Source organism: Mandrillus leucophaeus, unplaced genomic scaffold, assembly GCF_000951045.1.
Source record: "Mandrillus leucophaeus isolate KB7577 unplaced genomic scaffold, Mleu.le_1.0 Scaffold1050, whole genome shotgun sequence".
Lineage (NCBI taxonomy): Eukaryota > Metazoa > Chordata > Mammalia > Primates > Cercopithecidae > Mandrillus > Mandrillus leucophaeus.
Genome location: NW_012098655.1, coordinates 698,189 through 719,952, shown reverse-complemented (window position 1 = coordinate 719,952; position 21,764 = coordinate 698,189). Strand labels below are relative to the sequence as shown.

Here is a 21,764-nt window from a genome sequence, read left to right as displayed (position 1 = left end):
AGCCAGGGCATTTCCTCCCAGGCTGGGACTGGAAGCTCTTCCTCCTAACCCATCCATCCCCTCAACTACTCCTGCCCAAGTGCTCGCGCTCCTCGCCCCCACCTTCCTCCAGCCTCCTTCCTGTGGAGGGAAAGTCTCATCCCTCTGTTCACAGCCACAGCTCAGTAGGCAGGTGGGGTTCCTTTTAGCAGTGCAGGCCTGACCCCTTCCTGCCCTCCGGGAGAATGAAGTCTGAACCTGCAGCATCCGCCAAGCACCTGCTCATGGCTTAGCCTCCCCTGCATCTTCCCAGTCCCCCTACTGTCTGACCAGATCCACTTTCCCCCTCTCCCGGGAGGCAGGGGAGCGGCTGGTTACAGATTTTGGAGCCAGCCCACTGGGCAGTCTGGCTCCTCACGCCTGGGTGTGACCCCAGGCAAGCTACCCTCTCTGTGCCACCATTTCCTAAAATGGGGATGGTCAAGGTAGTTTTCAGTTAATAGATGTAATGCCCTCTGTGCAGTGCCTGGCACAAAAGCCCTATGGGAGGGTCTGCTGTGAGCCTGCCATCCTCACCGGGGTCTTCCCTCCCGCTCTGGCTACCCTTGCAGCCCAGGACGCTTTCCTCCAACTCCCCCTTCCCTCCCCTTCTCCACTGGCTTTGGTGAGTGGACTCTGACTTGGCTGTTGCTGGAGCCCCAGGACTGACGCCAGCCCCATGCCAACGCCTCCGGGAACACTTCTGGCCGCCCGTGTAGTTGTCCCCAGCAGGACTGTTAGCTCCCAGGGGTAATGGCAGGTCTGTGCCAGTCACCTGTCTACTCAAGGCCTGGCCAAAAAGTAGCCCCGAATAGTACCTGAATGAAAAATAAATGTGAAGTCTGTCCATTCTTGTTCATTCATTTAAGGAATGTCTGAGTGCCTGCTGGGTGGCAGAAGTGTTCTAGGCCCTATGGACAGAAGGCAAATGAGACCAAATCCTTGCTTTTATGGGACTCACCATCTAGTAGTGAGACAGATCAACAAATGAATGGCTGTTATTTCAGTGGAGATAGATACACAGTGTGAAGAATGATATAGTTGGCTGAGGGTCACTGGCAGAAGTTGGTGTCATTTTGGATAGGGAAGGAGGACCACTATCAGGAGGTGACATTTGAACAGTGACTAAATGAGGGGCCGGAGGGAGCCACATGGCCTAGCGGAAGAGCACCCCAGGCAGAGGAAACACAATAAGTTCGAAGGCTCAAAGGTGGAGGCGTGCAAGGGCAAGAAGGGGAGTGAAGGGCGTGTGAAGGATGGAGAGGAGGTGGGGGCAGACGGTGGGGCCTGCCACACTGTGTAAGGTTCGCCTGGTTCTAAGCAAGACAGGGGCCACTGGAGAGTTTGCGTGAAAGAATGGCATACTCTGGCCAGGTGTGGTTGGCTCACTGCAACCTCTCCGCCTCCCGGGTTCAAGCAACTCTCCTGCCCCAGCCTCCCGAGTAGCTGGGATTACAGGCGCCCACCACCATGCCCAGCTAATTTTTTGTATTTTTAGTAGAGATGGGGTTTCCCCATGTTGACCAGGCTGGTCTTCAACTCCTGACCTCAGGTGATCCACCCGATGCACCTGATCCACTGAAGATGCAGGATTAGCCTCTAATTCCAGCGCTTTGGGAGGCCGAGGCAGGTGGATCACCTGAGGTCAGGAGTTCAAGACCAGCCTGGCCAAATGGAGAAACTCTGTCTCTACTAAAAATACGAAAATTAGCCAGGCATGGTGGCAAGCGCCCATAATCCCAGCTACTCACGAGGCTGAGGCAGGAGAATCACTTGAACCCAGGAGGTGGAGGTTGCAGTGAGCCGAGATAGTGCCACTGCACTCCAGCCTGGGAGACAAGAGCGAAACTCTATCTCGAAAAAAATTTTTAAAAATGAAAAAGAAAGAAAAAGAACAGCATGCTCTGGAGGACATCTTGAAAAGTTCATTCTGGCTGCTGAGGAAAACAGAGCAAGAGTGGAAGCAGGGACCCAGTGAGGAGGCTAGCACAAGAATCCAGGCAACACACACTGGTAGAGCCGAGGGCGGGGAGTGGGTGCTGGGGGAAGTGACCAGACCAAGGCCACTTTCCAAGACAGAGTCAACAGGAGCAGAGCTTTCTGGAGGAAAGTGTGGGGATAGAGAGGTGACAGAAAGAGGCACTGAGGATGATGCCTGTTTCTGGCCTGAGTGTCTGGGGGAATAGTGATGTCAGATGCTGAGGTGGGGAAGTCTGGGTGAGAAACAGGGTTTGGGGGACTCAGTTTTTGACACAGGCTTCAGAGCCTATTAGACACCATGTTTGACTTCCAAAAGGTGTCTGGGGACTTAAGTCAGACATAGAGAAGAGAAGAGGGGGCAAGAGATACAGATGTGGGAGTTGCCAGTGTATAGATGGCAAGGGAAGCCACAGGACAAGCTATCTGGGGACGCCTGGGAATCCACATCTCCTTAGGCAGGCACCTTTACACAGTACCCAAGAAAGTAGCCTGTCCCCACAGCCCATCATTGCTGGACATCCCCTGGAGTCATTCGGCACTTCAGAGGAGCCAGTGATGGACACGAGGACCCAAGAGGTGCCCAGGGCATAAAAGCAGCTCATGGCTACTTCTGCTCCTTCCCTGGGCCTCAGTCTCATGTAGGAAATGAGGGGCGGAGCTCCGGGACCAGTAGATATCCTTACAGCTCTGATATCCTAGAACTACTTCATCTGGATGTGAAATGAAGAGGTCAGAAGACACGACCTACAGCCAAGGACCAGGCAGTTTCCCTTGTATTTCCCAGGAGGGAGCAGGAAGACCACACCTTTAACTAGAGGGACTGCAGCCTTTTTTTCTTAGAAAAAAAAAAGAATTCCACTCAGAACTGCAATTAACAAAAGAGACGGAAACAGCATGCATTTGGCTGAAGTGTAGATGGAAAGGCCTGAATTGAAAAGCAGAAGACGGCTGGGCTCGGTGGCTCACACCTGTAATCCCAGCACTTTGGGAGGCCAAGGTGAGTAGATTACTTGAGGTCAGGAGTTGAAGACCAGCCTGGCCAACATGGTGAAACCCCATCTCTACTAAAAATACAAAAAATTAGATGGGCGTGGAGGTGGGCGCCTGTAATCCCAGCTACTCGGGATGCTGAGGCAGGAGAGTTGCTTGAACCCGGGAGGCAGAGGTTGCAGTAAGCTAAGATCGCATCATTGCACTCCAGCCTAGGCAACAAGAGCAAAATTCTGTCTATAAATAAATAAATAAATAAGTAAATAAATAAATGAAAAAGAAAAAGCAGAAGACATTAAGGCAAGATCGTAATTCACATATTTACAGATTTTGAAGGTATATATTATCTAAACAAAAACTAGAGATCTAGGATATTTTAAAATATGTTCAAATTAAAAAAAATTAATAGGGAGTTGAAAATCAAAATGGGCCCTATGGAAAGGAAAAATAGTCATCTCAGACATTGAAGGTCTTAGAAATTATATCACGCAGGCTTTCTGAAAGAATTCTTACAAAGTAAAAAATAAATCCATGAAAGAGAAAGATGAGTGATACTACAAACAGTGGTAAGAGAAGGAAACAGCAAAACATAAGAGTTAAGTTTAAGGCCAGTGCAGTAAGTTCAAGCCTATAATCCCAGAACTTTGAGAGGCTGAGGTAGGAGGATAGTCTGAGGCTGGGAGTTCGAGACCAGCCTGGGCAATATAGTGAGACCCCATCTCTACACATTTTTAAAAGAACAGGCAAGTTTAACTAAATGTTGTTGCATAATTTGAAGAGAATAGATGATAATGTGGAACTAAAATCTATGATGATCCAATGTGTAAGGGTAGGAGCCAGGAAAAAAGTAAGTACTAAAGTTCTTGCTTCATTTGTCAAGAGGCTAATGATCCTGATTACATCTAGATGCTGACAGAAAAATATGAGTATACACACACATACATATATAGCATAACCACTAGAAGAACAGAAGTAAAACCTCAAACTTCCTAAGCAACAGAGGAAAAACAGGACAAAGTAAGTGAAACCAATCCAACAAAAGGTAAAAATAAACTTAAGAAAAATAAGCAAATACAATAAAAAGTAGGCATGAAATAAGATAGCTGAAATAAATCTATGATTCACCACAATAAATGCAAATGGATTAAATTCACCTATTAAAAGCAGATACTAAATACAAAATCCATTTGCCTGCTTTCTTACAAAGACACATATAAAGCAAAATGACAGAAAGGATGAAAAATGGAAGGATAAAAAGACAATGCCAGTCACATGGTAACCAAAATAAAAGAAGTGCATCTACAAATCGGAAAGGTACAAGCATCAAGAAGTGCCACAGTCATCAATCATAAGCATCTAGGCATGTTGCTTAAATATGTATGTGGACAAAAAACCGGATTTTTAAAACCAGTAGGAATTGACAAATTCCATAATCATTATGAGAGACTTGAAGAGGCTTCTCTTAAATATAGAACAAATGATCTCCAGAAGCAATGTCCTATCATTAAATAACAAAATTGAAGTACTTGGCTGGGCAAGGTAGCTCATCCCTGTAATCCCAGCACTTTGGGAGGATAAAGTGGAGGATCGCTTGAGCCCAAGAGTTTGAGGTTTCAGTGAGCTACATTCTTGCCACAGAACTGCAGCCTCTGGGGCAGAATGAGAACCTGTTTCTAAAAACAAAACAAAATTTAAGCTTATTCTGAGAGACAGAGAGAACAAACTTTACACTCAAATAGTAAACAAACATTTTTTAATTTATTTTATTTTATTTTTTTAATTTTTTTGAGATGGAGTCTCGCTCTGTCGCCAGACTGGAGTGCAGTGGTGCAATTTTGGCTCACTGCAACTTCTGCCTGCCAGGTTCCAGCAATTCTCCTGCCTCAGCCTCCCGAGTAGCTAGGATTACAGGCGTGCGCCACCACGCTCGCTAATTTTCGTATTTACTTTAGTAGAGATGGAGTTCCACCACGTTGGCCAGGATGGTCTTAAACTCCTGACCTCGTGATCCAACTGCCTTGGCCTCCCAAAGTGCTGGGATTACAGGCGTGAGCCACTGTGCCCCGCCGTGAAGCATTTTAAAACACACATCAAATTTGGCCATATATTAGGTCATAAATAAAAATTCAACAAATTCCAAAAGGCAGAAATCCTATAGGCTAAGTTTTGTCCTTTATCTGAAATGCTTGGGACCAGAGGTGTTTCAGATTTTTTATTTTTAGAAGATTCTGGAATATTTGCCTATACATAATGAGATCTCTTGGGGATGGGACCTAAGTCTAAATACAAGATTCATTTATATTTATACACATAGACTGAAAATAATTTTATACAATATGTCCAAGAATTTTGTGTATAAAACAAAGTTCATGTTAAGTACTTATATGTGGACTATTCACTGTGGCGTCACATAAGTGCTCAAAAAGTTTCAGATTTTGAATCATTTCAGATTTCAGATTTTTGGACTGCAGATGCTCAACCTGTACTGTAACAGGATCAGAAATGAACAGAAACAAGAGTATAAGAGAGTCTAGCCACCTGAAAATGTTAAAAGCCATACTCCTCTATAACTCTCTAGTTAAAAAGCAGAAATCACAGTTTAGAATTCAAGGACAATCAACAGTAATAAAACCTCTGATTTAAGGCCAAAGTGGTACTTAGAGAGGAAAATTATAGCTTTAAATGCATTTCAGAAACTAAAACTGAAAATTAACTAAACACTTAAATCAAGAGGCTAGAAAAGGAAAAATAAATAAAATAAGAGAGAAAGAAAAAGGTATCAATAAAAGTAAAAATTGCCAGAGTAGGAGGAGGGGAAAGTAGCTGATATCTAAAAATCAAAAGCAGATTCTTTCAAAGGACCAATTTTTAAAAACCCAACTTTTAGCAATTCTTATCAGAGAAAAAAAGACAAGCATTTGGAATGAGAAAAGGCCTCTGACTATGGATACAGCTATATATTTAATTATGGAGAAAAACATACACAGTTTGATAATAATAAACTTCCAATTCTCAACGAAATGGATGGTTCAAGAAATATAAATGATCAAAATTGGCTCCAGAAAACATATAAAACCTGAATACACTAATAATTGCAGATGAAACAGAAGGGACAAAATCTACCCCAGGAATGGTATGAAGCTATTGGTCTGGGAGGGCTAGCAGGCGAGAGGGGTGTGTGGCTGAGTTGGGCCTGCTCCCAAGTAGCACTAGCCCACCCCTTGTCTAGCCCACCCCTCCACACACATACACCTGGAAATGCCTGGCCACAGGCCCCTTGTCAGCAGTTCTGATTCCAAGGCTTCCTGCGGGAGGGTGAAGATAATGGGCAGCTACACTTTTAAGAAATTATGATCTTGCCTGCATTCCACATGCCTGATGTCATGAAGGTAGGAGGACTCCAGAGACAGAAAGTATTAGTCACTGTGGAGAAGAGGTATGCTGCCAATGTGTGTGTGCGTGTGCGTTTGTGAGAGACAGACAGACAGATAGACAGAGACAGAGAGGCAGCCAGACCGGGGGAGGAGGAAGGGGAAAGATAAATGGAGAGACAGGGTCAGTGTTGTGCACAACTGTCTGCGATGCTCCAATCCTCCCACTTGAGGATCAAGGGATCAAGGGGCCCAGCAGCTTTGCAAAGGAGGATTTAACAGAGACCCTGGAACTGCTGGGAGCTTGGGGACTTCAGATGCCAAGGCAAGCCCCACATGCTGGCAAGGCATGCAGTCCCAGGCAGGAGGGCAGCCAGCATGGAGGGGCACCAGCCTGGGGCCCTGATGTAATGGTTAAGACCTTCTCCTCCTCCGCCTCACCTCTCCCCCTTTTCTCTGCTTCTCCTCCTCCCTTGTCCCCTTCCTGCTCCCTCCTGGGAAATACTAGGGAAACTGCCCACGCCTGGGATTACAGGCGTGAGCCACCTTCTCTCTCCCTCCTCCACCCAGGCTTCCAGAGGGAGAAAAGTCACAGCATGAGCTCTAGGGGCTCCGACATTGGCCCACAGCCCAGGGTACGGTCAAGATCTTTGGCTAAAAGTGGTCCCACCCACCGTGCTCCTGCTGGCAGCCAGCACTGTGCCAAAGGCTTTATACACACCCGCTCTCTCAGTCCTCTTCACAGCCTTGGAAGGAAGATATTACCATCCTCCTAGTATAGATGGGGACACTGAGGTCCAGGAGTTAAAGGAACCCACTAAAGGCCACACACCAGGAAGAAAGGTGTTCCTATTTCCCTAAGGCCCAAGCGTCCCAGCCTGTCCAGTCATTTTTCTTCAACCAGAACCACCACTGTCTGGCCATCCTAGAACCGGCTGGGCTGTATCTCCATTCCAAGCCTTTGCCCAAGCCATGACCTCCATCTAGAATGCCCTTTCCCCTCCTCTCCACTGGCCGTCCCAGCCGCCCACCAGCTGGGATGCAGTCCATCTCCCCTCCTCCGCACAAGAGCGCCCAGCCTCTGACCTCCATCTTTTGAACCCTTCCTGTTGCATGTGTCATCGATTCCTCCAAGTTTGGGCCTCTGGGCCTGGCTCAGCTCCTCACCGTGGGATAGAGTCCCAGAATGTAGGAGCCTGGTTTTCATTTCCCTGGGCCCACAAAAGCTTCGGCACCCAAGGAAGGCTCAAAAAATACTTGCAGAACGACTAGACGAATCATCTGCACTCTACAGGAAATGCCATCACTGGGTTAAAACAGCCCACTCCGGCTTTAGGGGAAATCACTAAAAACTGACTTTTAAACTGTTATGACACACGGCAGGGAGCGGTGGCTCACACCTGTAATCCCAGCACTTTGGGAGGCCGAGGCAGGTGGATCATGAGGTCAGGAGTTTGAGACTAGCCTGGACAACAAGGTGAAACCCCATCTCTACTAAAAATACAAAAATGAGCCGGGCATGGTGGCAGGCGCCTGTAATCCCAGCACCTCCGGAGGCTGAGGCAGGAGAATCACTTGAACCTGGGAGGGGGAGGTTGCAGTGAGCCAAGATCGCGCCACTGCACTCCAGTCTGGGCAACAAGAGTGAAACTCTGTCTCAAAAAAACAAAAACAAAAACTTTTATGACACCCCTTCAGGGTGAAATAAGGGTCATGGAATATCAAGCAATAGAGAAAACAATTTCTAGAGATAATACGCCTCCAAGGGCCATACCTAAAGTTTTCTTTTTTCTTTTCTTTTTCTTTTTTTTTTTAGACAGAGTCTCATTCCATCACCCAGGCTGGAGTGCAGTGGTACAATCTCAACTCACTGCAACCTCTGCCTCCTGGGTTCAAGTGATTCTCGTTCCTCAGCCTCCCAAGTAGCTGGAATTACAGGTGCATGTCCCCACTCCCCGCTAATGTTTGCATTTTTAGAAAAGTTGGGGTTTTGCCATGTTGGCCAGGCTGGTCTTGAACTCCTGGCCTCAAGTGATCCACCTGCCTTGGCTTCCCAAAGTGCTAGGATTACAGGCATGAGCCACCGTGCCCAGCCCCATGCCTAGAGTTTTCTATGTATCTCTAATTCACAAACCCGTCATGGGAGGCAGGAATGATTATGCCCATTTTACAGAAGAATACGGTGAGGAAGCTTAAGAATAGATTCGAAAAAATAATGTCACTTAGTTGTACATACATAGGGATGAAGGGTATTTACTATTTTAATTTGTGCTCCCCTTTCTGGGTAATGGGTGTGTATGGAGTGGGGTTGGGTGCTGGGCAAAAGGGCTGATGCACTCACCATGCACTGTTCCTAGAAAAACAGCTGCTTTCTTGAACTTCTCCAAAATGCTGGCAGGGTGCAGACAGCCAGGACACCTGGGACTCCCCAAGGGGAAGGGGGCTAAAGTCCTGTAGTGGGCACCAATTGGCTCCCTGGTGACAGGAAAAAGTCCCTTTGCCAGTGGCCCCAACCTCCCTCAACACCCTGGCTTAAGGATAGCATCAGGGGAGAAGTGCCGGCCACCAGCTTTGGGGGTTGTTCATGCTGGAGGTCACACTCCTGCAGCTGTGGGGAATGGAGTGAGGGCATCTTGGGATAAGTTTTCACAAGGCCCATGATCCCCAGAATTGGTGTACAAACTGCATATGTGGGTACACATTCTGGGGAGATGGTCTATGGTTCTGTGGATTCTTAGAGGAACCTAGAATCCTCAATGCTGCTCTCAGGGAAGGAAGAGAAGAAAGGGGAAAGGACAGCAGGGGTCTCAGCTGTGTAACTAGAGGCCAGGAATATCACGCGAACAGATGGGGGCCTGGCAGTGCAGAGAAACAGGGAGGCAACTGGGAGCACTGGCCTATAATCCCACTCCACCTTGCAATCCCTCTGGGAGGCTGGCATTTGACAGGTGAAGAAACAGAGGCAGGGCAAGGCTAGTGATTTGCTTAGGTTCATATGGCTAATGAGCAGTAGAGGCAGGATATGAACCCACGCCCGTCTGATTCCAAGCCTTGCTCTGCTTCTCACACCAGCCTGTCTTTGAGCAGGGAGTCAGCAGTGGCATCCCCACAGCCTGTGAAGAACAGCAGGTCTAAAAGGAGGGGTGAGGACAGAGATGGAGGACAGAAGCCTGGAGGCTGCTTCCTGCATTCACTCCACTTGCTTACACCAAACTCTCCACCTACTCCGCACCTGCACCTGGGCAGCCAAGGGTAGCAGGGAAGCGAAAATTCATGAGTGCACTGGCTTCTCCCCCTTTAAAGGCCTGAGCATCAACTTCCAGGGCCTTCAGAGTGTCCGCCATCCTTCTCCATCATTCTCCCACTGCCTGGGTGACCACCACCCGCCCCTCCTCTTCTGCCAAAGCTTGCACTCTCAGCTCAGGAATTGAAACAGGGATCCAACAGGAGATAAATTCCACATACTTGCACCCCACATCACCCACCTGAGAGGCATGGGGCCCCTTACACACTGCTGGGAGGAATGTGAAACAGTGAAGCCACTTTGGAAAACAGTTTGGTAATTCCTTAAAGTGTTAAACATAGAGTTACCAAATGACCCCCAGCAATTCCACTTCTAGGTATATACCCAAGAGAATTGAAAGCAAGTTTTCACATGAAAACTTGCACATGAACAGTCACAGCAATATTACTCACAATGGCCAAAAGCAGAAACAACCCAAATGTCCATTGATTGATGAAAGAATGAACAAAATGTAGTATATGGCCGAACGCAGTGGCTCACGCCTGTAATCCCAGCACTTCAGGAGGCCAAGGCAGGCAGATCACCTGAAGTCAGGAGTTCGAGACCAGCCTGGCCAACATGGTGAAACCCCCTCGCTAATAAAAATACAAAAATTAGCTGGGTGTGGTGGCGCACACCTGTAATCCCAGATACTCAGGAGGCTGAGGCAGGAGAATTGTTTGAACCCAGGAGGCAGAGGTTGCAGTGAGCCAAGATCGCGCCATTGCATTCCAGTCAGGGCAACAGGAGTGAAACTCTATCTCAAAAACGAAAAACAAAATGTAGTATATCCGTACACTAGAATATCATAAAAAAGAATGGAATTCTGATACACATTGCAGCAGGATGAACCTGGAAAACACTGTGCTAAGTGAAAGAAGCCAGGCGCAAGAGACCATGTGTCATCGCATTCCGTTTCCATGAAACATCCGGAGTAGGCAAATCCATAAAGGCAGGAAGTAGATTAATGGTTTCAGGGACTGAGGAGGGGGGACAATAGCGAGTGAGTGCTCATGGGTAAGGGGGGTTTTGAGCAAGGTTGGGGATGGATACTTTCAGGAATGAGTGGCAGTGATTACAATGATTACTGATTTGTTAATCAATCAGCAATATGTGGTTGCACAACTCTGTGAATACACTAAAAACCACTGAACTGTACATATGAATTTCGCATGTGAATTTTATCTCAATAAAAAAAGTTATATGAGAAAAAAATCAACCCACCTCCCTTCCTGTAAAACACATGCCCTCTCGCTAGGGTGGATGACCCAGCCCTGCTCCTAAGACCATCCTCTCCAGCTGGGCACTGGCTCCCGGTCCCTGCCACCTGTGCGAGGACACTGCTGCAACTGTTGTTCCTTCATCATCCTATTCTCTATTGGTTTATTTCCACCAGCAGGTAAACATACTCTACTTTCTCTCATCTTAAAACAAAAATACATTGGCCGCGAACAGTGGCTCACGCCTGTAACCCCAGCACTTTGGGAGGTCAAGGCAGGTGGATCACCTGAGGTCAGGAGTTCGAGACCAGCCTAGCCAACATGGTGAAACCCCGTCCCTACTAAAAATACAAAAATTAGCTGTGTGTGGTGGCAGGCACCTGTAGTCCCAGCTACTCAGGAGGCTGAGGCAGGAGAATCGCTTGAACCTGGGAAGCAGAGGTTACAGTGAGCTAAGGTTGTGCCACTGCACTCCAGCCTGGGTGACAGAGTGAGGCTCTGTCTCAAAAAATAATAAATAAATAAATACTTTTTAAAAACTCAAAAATACAAAAAAATGAAACACAAAAATTTACAAATAAAGCTGGGTACAGTGGTTCATTCCTGTAATCCTAACACTTTGGGAGGCTGAGCTGGGAGGATCACTTGAGCCCTGGAGTCTGAGAGCAGCCTGCACAACAAAGTGAGACTCCGTCTCTACAAAAAATACAAAAATTTGCCAGGCCTGTGGTTCCAGCTACTGGGGAGACTGAGGTGGGAGGATTGCGGGAGGTCAAGGCTGCAGTGAGTCGTGATCATGCCACTGAACTCCAGCCTGGGTGACAGAGCAAGACCCTGTCTTAAAAACAAACAAAAAAATTACAAATTAAAACCCCACCCCTAGGCCTCACCTCTCCCTCCCACTACTGTTCATTTCTGTCTTCCCCCTTACAGAAACACTTCTTGCCTATCCTCGCTGCCTGCTCCTCCTCCCCACCACTCTTTCTTGAACCCACGCTGATTAGACTTTCATTTCCAACCATTCCATCAAAACTGATCTTGTCAAGTCTCAAATGACCTCCATGTCACTAAATCCAATGGGTGCTTCTCAGTTCCTCACCCTGCTGGGCTCCTGGCCGGCCTCTCATGCAGTTGATGGTCCCTGCCTTTGTGAAGCACCTTCTTCACTTGGCTGCAGGATGCCACTCTGGCCTTGGTCTTTATCCAACTGCAGTGACTGGTCCTGCCCTGTCTCCTCTTCTCCCCAGCCTCTAAACATTGGTGGGTCCTTCTCTAACCACAGTCACGTTCTTGGTGATCTCTCATCCTGCAGCTTTATAGGTCACCACCCAGATTTCCATCCAGCCCATACGTCTCCCCTCCTACGGGCTTAGATATCCAGCTGCCACCTTGACTTCTACTTGTATGTGTGAAAGGCATCCTGGATTTAACATGTCCAAAATTAGACTCTTGATTTCCCCCCAAAACTTGTTTTTCACTGTTCTTCCTAATCTTGATAAATGTAACTCTATTCTACTGGTTCTTCAGGCCAAAGATGCTTCCCTCTCTAATAACCTCACATACTCCATCGACAAATCCTGTCGTCTCCTCCTTCAAAACACATCCAGAATCTACCCTTCTTACCACCTCCTCCACCAATGCCAAGCCCACCATCAGGAGCTTCTTTACTGGTCTCTCCGATTCTGTCATGGTTCCTCTGTGTTCCACTCACACCAGAGCCAGAGTGAGCTCTTCTCACTCGCCGGGCCAGGAGGGCAGAGGGATAAGGAACTGAGAAGTACCCATGTTTTAAACACGTTAGATTATGTCCTTCCTCTGCTCAAAATCCTCCAACGGCTTCTCATTTACCTACAAAACCCGACGAGATCAATCCCTTCCAGCTACCTACCTGACCTCTCTCCTACTAGCCATGCTCTCACTTGCTCCCCACGCTGGCTTCCTAGCTATTCCCCACACAGGCCAGGCACACCCCTGCCTTAGGGCCCTTGCACCTGATACTCCCACTGACTGAGATTCTCTTCCAGATACAGGTGCAGCTTTCTCTTTTAGGTCTCTGCTCCAACATTCCCTTATCAGGAAGGCCCTCCTTGACCAGCCAAAACAAGAGAGCAACCCCTGCCTCACTGTGATTCCCTTACCTTGTCTTATTCTTCATCGCAGCACTTATCACCACCTGACACCATATATATTTGTTTATGCTCTGTCCCCTCACCCCACTGAAACATAAGCTTCACGAGAGCAGGGACTTCGATTTGCCAATTGCTACGTCCTCAGAGCCCAAAAGAGAGATGGATACATTAGCAATTATTTGCAGAATGAATTAGTGAACATATCCAGGTACATAGGACTCAGGGTTCAATTCACACAACTCTGGGTGGAGAGGTATATCCCTAAGTAAGGGGCTCAAGCCTCACTCCTGGACCTCCCTAGACACAGGGACACATGTCAGTGGCCCATCATCCATACAGGTGACGGGACCTATTCTTGAAACCATCAAGCCACCTCATAAATAATGTAAACCAGACACAGTGGCTCACATCTGTAATCCTAGTGCTTAGGAGGCCAAGGTGGGAGGATCACTTAAATCCTGGAGTTTGAGGCTGTAGTAAGCTATGATCATGCCACTGCACTCCAGCCTAGGTGGCATAGTGAGACCCTGTCTCTAAAAATAACAATATAAACAACAATAATAGACAACATATTAAAGCGATCACTGCAACAATAGCATCTACTGAGGTCTGCTATGTGCCAAGCCCCTTGCAAGGTGACTTGTTTCCCCCTTCACTCAATAAACAATAATTAAACACCTAATAGATGCCAGGTCTGGGCTGACATCAGAGATACAATGGTGGGTGCAGTCCTTTTCCTCTAGGAACTCACAATTTGTATTTTGTTCATTTATCCTTTGCAACAACTATGGGGTGTATCTCATTTGGATACAGATCCCACTGATGAGGGTGCAAGGTCTTTGTCCAGAGGCAGCTCAAAGGGAGGAGGAGCCCCAGTCATCAGAGCCAGGGCGTGGGGAGCACAGGCCAACAGAGGCAACACTGAGGCCCAGGGAAGGTGGCATCACCCAACACGATGGCAGACAGGGGAGGTCTCAGATCTATCGGTCGGGCTGGTGTGCTTGGCCCAAACTGGTCACGTGACCTCTAACAGTGACCAACATGAAGTTCTGAAACGCAGGCAAAACGCCACATTAACTGCCATATATGACCTGATTGTCAGCAAGGGAAGTGGAAAAACACTTGGATTTTGGGATGCTGACAAATTTGGAATGAGCCCAGGCTGTGCAAAGAGTTGGGTGTGGGGAGTTGCATATTCCACTCACACCTTCACCACTGAGTCCAAGCCTCACTGAGCTGACTCTAGGTCCGTGGCTGGAGGGGGCTCCCTCAGCTCCAAGTCTGGCTAGTGGGTCTGGGAAGGGCCCCTGGGCGCAGGGCAGCAGCGGCAGCAGCACTTTTCCAGTGGTAGAGAGTACTTCACTATTTTACCAATAGAGCAGCAGTACTGAGGTACACTGGCTGCAGAGCAGCTGTGCTCACCTGGAAAGTGATTTACTCTCACTTCACTAATCTCAATCTCACAGAATTGTCACAAGGATGAAATAAGGCATCCTTGTAAGAGCCCTTAGTATGAGGCCTTCAAGAAAAGTCTGGTCGGTAGTAACTGCTATCACCGCTCTGAGGACAGACAGCAAGAGAAGATCTGCGAAGAGATCTGTCAGCAATGTGAGGAAGGCCTTTCTACCAGCGAGCACTGCCCTGGGCACAGTGGAGATCAGTGAGGCATTTCAGCAGCGTGGCTGATGCAGCAGGGACAAAGGGTCAGGCCCAGGCCTGCAGGGCTGGACTGCATCATCTCAGGCCAGCAGCCATGCTTCCCCATGAAGGGAAAGAGGGAAATTCCTCCCATATCACTGCTGGCAGGGGAAGGGCAGCTTCCCCTTGGTGGGGGACAGGCCAGCTCTGTCTGCACCCCATTCTTAGTTGGGGCCTATGGAGAGTGCCCACTCTAAAGCTGGCCTAAGGCCTGCTGAGCATAAAGCCCCCTGGTAAAGCTCCTGGCTCAGGAAAAAAAAAACTCTCAATAAATGTTCCTTTTCCTCTGCCTGTCCTTCCAATGTCCTCCTCTCCTCCCCATCCCCAGAAAGAATGTGGATTCAAGTGTGCGGGGAAAAGCCAGGTTCAGGCCCCTCTGAGAAGACAACAGCACTTGTGTCTGAGGTTTGGGCAGAAGCCAGGGTGGAAATGTCCCAGCTTCTGAGGGTGCAGGAGAAGAGCCAGGCTTTTGCTCTTTGAAAACACTGGGCCCTTGCTGAGGAGACGGAGACAGAGAGGTTGTGGAGCTGGACCCAAGAGCCCCAAGGTGGGAAGCGGTGTCTGGAGACCCCGGGCCCACTGCTGTTCTCCACTGACGGAAGAAAGATGCGAAGTTCCAGAGGCTGGCTGGGCGGAGGGCAGGGCTGGGAGACAGAGGGTGGGGAGGCCCAGAGACATCTGCCCTGTTGTAAGTGGGCAGAGGATTTGGTCAGCATCCCACCCTAGAGGCCCAAGGCCTGGGCCAAAGCAGGAGGTAGTGGGACAGGGTGGAGGACACGCTCGGCAGGGTCAAGAAGCCCAAGATCCGGCTCTCCAGCTAGCTAGGTCTCACCCTAGGCTAGTGACCTCTCCATCTGTACCTCAGTTTCCACAATTGTAAACTGAGGGGCTTAGCAGCCTTCCATCCCTAACCAACAGAAAAAATAGGCACACAAGAACTCTAAGACAAAAGAAGGAAAGCAGGGACCTGAACAGATATTTATATACCATGCTCATAGCAGCATTATGCATAATAGCAAAAAGGTGAAAACCACCCAAGTGTCCATCCACAGATGAACAGATAATGAAAACATGGTACATCCATACAGTGGAATGTCATCCGGCTTTAAAATGGACAGAAGGCCGGGTGCGGTGGCTCATGCCTGTAATCCCAAAGTGGATCACAAGGTCAAGAGATTGAGACCATGCTGGCCAACACGGTGAAAATACTACCCGTCTCTACTAAAAATACAAAAATTAGCTGGGCGTGGTGGCGCGCGTCTACCGTCCCAGCTACTCGGAAGGCTGAGGCAGAAGAGTCACTTCAGCCCAGGAGGCAGAGGCTGCAGTGAGCTGAGATCATGCCACTGTACTCTAGCCTGGCAACTGAGCGAGACTCCGTCTCAAAAAAAAAAGGAAAGAAATTCAGAACATGCAGCAACATGGATGAACCTTGAACAGATTGTGCTAATTAAAATATGCCAGCCACACAAAAGGACAAATATTATTCTACTTATCATAGCACTTAAATGAGGTATCTAGATTAGTCAAATTCAGAGACAGAAAGTAGAAGCCAGGCGGGGTGGCTCACGCCTGTAATCCCAGCACTTTGGGAGGCCAAGGTGGGTGGATCACCTAAGGCCAGGAGTTTGAGACCAGCCTGGCCAACACGGTGAAACCCCATTCCTACTAAAAATACAAAAATTAGCCAGGTGTGGTGGTGCATGCCTGTAATCCCAGCTACTCAGAAGGCTGAGGCAGGATAATCACTTGAACGCAGAAAGTGGAGGTTGCAGTGAGGCGAGATCACGCCACTGCATTCCAGCCTGGGTGACAGAGTGAGACTTCATTTTAGAAAAAATAAAGAAAGAAAGTAGAATGGTGGTTGCCAAGGACTGAGGAGAGGGGAAAAAGGGGAGTTAGTGTTTAAGGGGCAAAGGATTAATAACCCGAATATATAAGAAACTCAAACAACTCACTAGCAAGAGAAAATAAAATAAAATTCTGATTTAAAGGGCAAAAGACCTGAATAGGCATTTCTCAAAAGAAGACAAACAAATGGACAGCAGGTATATGAAAAAATTATCAACATCGCTAATCATCAGAGAAATGCAAATTAAAACTACAATGAGATAACATCTTACCCCAGTTACAATGCTATTATCAAAAAGACAAAAAATAACAAATGCTAGGGAAGATGTGAAGAAAAGAGAATGTTTGGATATTGCTGGTGGGAATATAAACTAGTACAGCCACTATGGAAAATGGTATGGAAATTCCTTAAAACACTAAAAGTCGAGCTGCCATATGGTCCGGCAATCCCACTGCTGAGTACATACTCAAAGGAAAGGAAATCAGTATATTGAAGTGATACCTGCACTGCCATGTTTATTGCAGCGCTAGTCACAATAGCCAAGAGTAAGGAAGCAACCTAAGTGCCTTTCAGTGGATGAACGATAAAGAAAATGTAGCATATATACACAATGGAATGTTATTCATCTGTAAAAAACAATGAGGCTGGGCACAGTGGCTCATGCCTGTAATGCCAGCACTTTGGGAGGCTGAGGTGGGCAGATCACCTGAGGTCAGGAGTTCGAGACCAACCTGGCCAACATGGTGAAACCCCATGTCTACTAAAAATACAAAAATTAGCCGGGCATGTTGGCAGGTGCCTGTAATTTCAGCTACTTGAGAGGCTGAGGCAGGAGAATTGCTTGAACCCGGGAGGGGGAGGTTGCAGTGATCACACCACTGAACTCTAGTCTGCCCGACAAGTGCGAGCTCCGTGTCAAAAAAAAAAAAAAAAAAAAAAAAAAAAAAAGAAAGAAAAGAAAAGAAATCCTGTCATTTGCAGCAACATGGAGGGAAGTGGAGGTCATTATGTTAAGTGAAATAAGCCAGGTACGGACAAATATCGCATGTTCTCACTCATATGTGGGAGCTAAAACAGTAGATTTCATGGAGGTAGAGAGTGGAATGATTGACACCAAAGGCTGGGAAGGGTGTGTGGGTGGGGGGATGAAGAGAAGTTAGTTAATGGGTACAGAAATACAAAGAGATAGAAGGAATAAGTTCTAGTATTTCATAGCACAGTAGGGAAATTATAGTTAACAATAATTTATTGCAAATTTCAAAATAGCTAGAAGAGAAGAACTGTAATGTTCCCAATACAAAGAAAGAATGTTTGAGGTGATGGATATGCTAATTACCTGGATTTGATTATTACCGTGTCCTCAAAACATGCAAAAATATGATATCAATAAAAGAAAAGGAAGCATGCAGAATAGTGGTTGCCAGGGACTGAGGAGAGGGGAGAATGGGGAGTCAGTGTTTAATAGGTACAGAGTTTCAGTCGGGGAAGGTGAAAAAGTTCTGGAGATGAACGGGAGGGATGGTTGTAGAACAAAGTGAATACACTATATACTTAAAGATGGTTAAGATGGTAACTTTTATGTTATGTACACTTTATCACAATAAAACAAACACAAAACTCCATGGCTCTGGCTAAGGTTTGGGGCTTCCTGATTCATGACAAGAGAAAATTGGGGTGAGGGGAGTCACACAGCCGAAAGCCGAGGTGAAGTGGGGTTCCAACGTCAGAGACGGGAGTAGAGGGCTGAGAGCATGGAGATGGTACAGCCGGAGGGAACCCCACAGTGGAGAAGCGGGGACCAGACGGGGAGGAAGAGAGGCTCCCAGGGTTGGGCCCTTGACAATGTAAAGTGAGATGAGGATCCCGAACCCCTGTGGGAAAGAACTCAGAGCAGGCTTGCTCCAAAGCCTGGGGGTCCCGCAGCCACAGGAGAGCCTGCCTGCTGGCCCCTGAGGCCAGCCAGCTCCTGCCTCTCAGGTTCTGGGAGGACACAGGCAATGTGACTTCTCGGAAGAAAACAAGAAACAGGTTTGCAAGAAAGCAGGCAGCCTGTGAGGATAATCAGGGTGGAAGTCACAGAGAAGGCTGCCTTAAGCAAATCTCCGAAGTGAGATTGAGATCACAACCGGAGCACCTAGCTCTCTGAAGGACCCTGGGTGAGGAGTAAGAAGGGCAGGGGAGGTGTGACAGTCCAGCCACACCCACTTCTTCCTGGGATTTCAGCTCCCCTTCCCAGAGGCACAAGGATCCACTGTGCTGTTGGGGAGGATTTTCCTACACAACGAGACTGACAGTGAATAGGACTCAACAGGTAGCTCAAACTGTTGCTGGTTGTGTGAAACTTTTCTGTATTTTCTTCATCTATAAAACAGAAATAACAACAGCAACTACCACGATAGCATTTGTAAGGATTCAAAGACAGCAAATGCAATGTGCTTAGCACGGTCCTTCCACACCATTTCTGCCCATTCAGTACCCCGTCATCAAAATTATCATTCTCTTCCTTCTCATCATCATGCTGCCACGTTTTTACTCTTTCTGAGTTTGGAAGAAGAGAAACTGCAGAGTTGAGAGTCCCTGGAGTTCAGTGGGGTACAGGGTAACTGAGGGTACCTCCAACTTAGCACCTCCTTAAAGATGGCATGGCCTCAGGGGAGCAGGACCTCTGGGATCCAGATGCCTAGGGAAGTCCTGGCCATCCCAGGGGTGTAGACCACTCCAGAAAAGTTCAGCTCCAGAAAGGTTCAGAGTTACTCACTGCAACCTCCGCCTCCTGGGTTCAAGCGATTCTCCTGCCTCAGCCTCCCGAGTAGCCGAGATTAAAGGTGCCACCACGCCTGGCTAAATTTTTTGTATTTTTAGTAGAGGCGGGGTTTCACTATGTTGGTCAGGGTGGTCTCAAACTCCTGACCTCCACCACCCTCGGCCTCCCAGAGTGCTGGGATTACAGGCGTGAGCCACCACACCCGGCCAAGTCTTCCTTTTCTTAATAGCAGATCTAATGGAGTGGAGAAGTATCTAATCTGGGAATCTGGTGTCTATTCCTGAGGAAAGCCTGGGTGGGCAATGCCCTCAATCGGGCCTGACTCTGGTGGCAGAATTAGAGGTTTAACAAATTCATTCTTCTAAAGTAACGCCATGGAGAGCCCAGGCGCTTCAGAACACAGGCTTTGCAAATGCACGCTTCTAATATAAGGCTGCGACCGTGTTGCCCCTCTCCCTGCTGCTCCGGCTATGTTATCACAAAATCTTCCTAAAAATCAATCTTGAGGAAAACATTTTTCCTCAGAAACCAATTTCACATCCAAAGTTACTCAGAAAAAAGTTATAGAAGTTTATATGGCTGTAGAGAGAAATACTGATTGAGTTCCAATGATGTACCAGGCATGGTGTTACTTTCTTACATGCATCATGCAATGTGTTTCAGAATGTTTTCTATGGAACGTAGTTCAGTAGTTCAGAATCACGTGCAAAAAATGACCCCTGTGGGAAGCCCTAAGGACAATGTATCCTATCACTACACCTCTAATATGTGTTTGCATATTAAAGGTTCTATTGTTTTTTTCGGTTTTTTTTGAGACGGAGTCTCGCTCTGTCGCCCAGGCTGGAGTGCGGTGGTGCGATCTCGGCTCACTGCCTCCCAGGTTCACGCCATTCTCCTGCCTCAGCCTCCCGAGTAGCTGGTACTACAGGTGCCCGCTCCCACACCTGGCTAATTTTTTTGTATTTTTAGTAGAGACGAGGTTTCACTGTGATAGCCAGGATGGTCTCGATCTCTTGACCCCATGATCCGCCTGCCTCGGCCTCCCAAAGTGCTGGGATTATAGGCGCGAGCCACCGCACCCGGCATATTAAAGGTTCTTATAAGTCCTGCAGTGAAGAAACTTGTTTACATTTATTTAACTCAGTATATCCCAAGTGTGCCATATATTCCAATAGGTGATACATGAAATGAGTTTAGAAAGTGCACAGATGTAAGTTTTAATTTTAATAGTTATATATACGTATTATTGTGAGTTAGAAGAAAATAATATAGCTAGCACATCAAACCTGTCACTACACATATATTGTTCAAGGTTTATTCATTCATTTGGTGATTCCACAAATGTTTACTGGGGACCTACTATGAGCCAAGCAGTATTCTAGATGCTAGGAATAATGCAGTCAATAAATAACGTCCCCGCTCTCAGACATTTATATTCTCGTCAGCAGAGACAAAAACACAAACAAAGATAAACTATGTTCAACCATAAAAGGCAGAATAAAGAAAAACAGAGCTGGGCATAGAGATGACAGGGGTGGGATGGATACTAGTGTCAATGGTTTGGTCAGGGAAGACCTCTTAGATAAAGTGACATTTGAGCTGAGACCTAAATGAAATCAGTGTTTCTGCAGGAAGAATGTTCTAGGCAGAGAGAAGACAAAATGCAAAGTCCCAAGATGGGAAGGTGCTTGGTACCTGGTCAAACTGTTCAAAGTCCCAGGGCTGCAGACAAACCCTTGGAGGATGGTGCTTTTTAAAACTGAGATACAATCTACACGCCATAATATTAATACTCTAAAAGTACATAATTCAGTGCTTTCAAAATGTATTTACAAAGTTTTTTGTTTTGTTTTGTTTTGTTTTTTGAGAAGGGGTCTCACTCTGTTGCCCAGGCTGGAGTGAGGTGGCACAGTCTTGGCTCCTGAGCTCAAGTGATTCTCCCACCTCAGCCACCCGAGGCTAATTTTTATATTTTTAGTTGAGATGGGGTTTCACCATGTTGCCCAGGCAAGTCTCAAACTCCTGAGCTTGAGCAGATTGCTTGAGCAATCTGCCCACCTCAGCCTCCCAAAGCGTTGGGATTTACAGGCCTCGTGAGCCACAGCGCCCGGCCACAAAGCTGTATTTTTTTGAAGTCATGATTTGGTTCTGCTTCTGGCCAAGACGGAGTAACAGGAACCAGATTTACCTTCTCAGCTGAAACAACCAAAAGACAGACAAAATATGTGGGAGGATTGCTTCAGCCCAGAAGGTCTAGGCTGTGGTGAGCCTGGATAACGCCATTGCACTCCAGCCTGGGTAACAGAGCGAGACCCTGTCTCAAAACAAAAACAAAAACATCGTCCCACAAAGAAAACTCCAGGGCCAGATGGCCTTGTTTGTGAATTCTACTGAACAGTTAGGGAAGAAATACGAATTTAACTCAAACTCTTCCAAAAAATTGAATAACACTTGTTCTA

At 47.2% G+C, this 21,764-nt stretch overlaps 1 protein-coding gene across 2 annotated transcripts in view; it reads right to left on the bottom strand.

The window, feature by feature from the left end:
- Positions 1–21,764, bottom strand: part of MRAS (muscle RAS oncogene homolog) — a 57,083-nt gene that overhangs the window by 8,814 nt on the left and 26,505 nt on the right. The window lies entirely within an intron of this gene.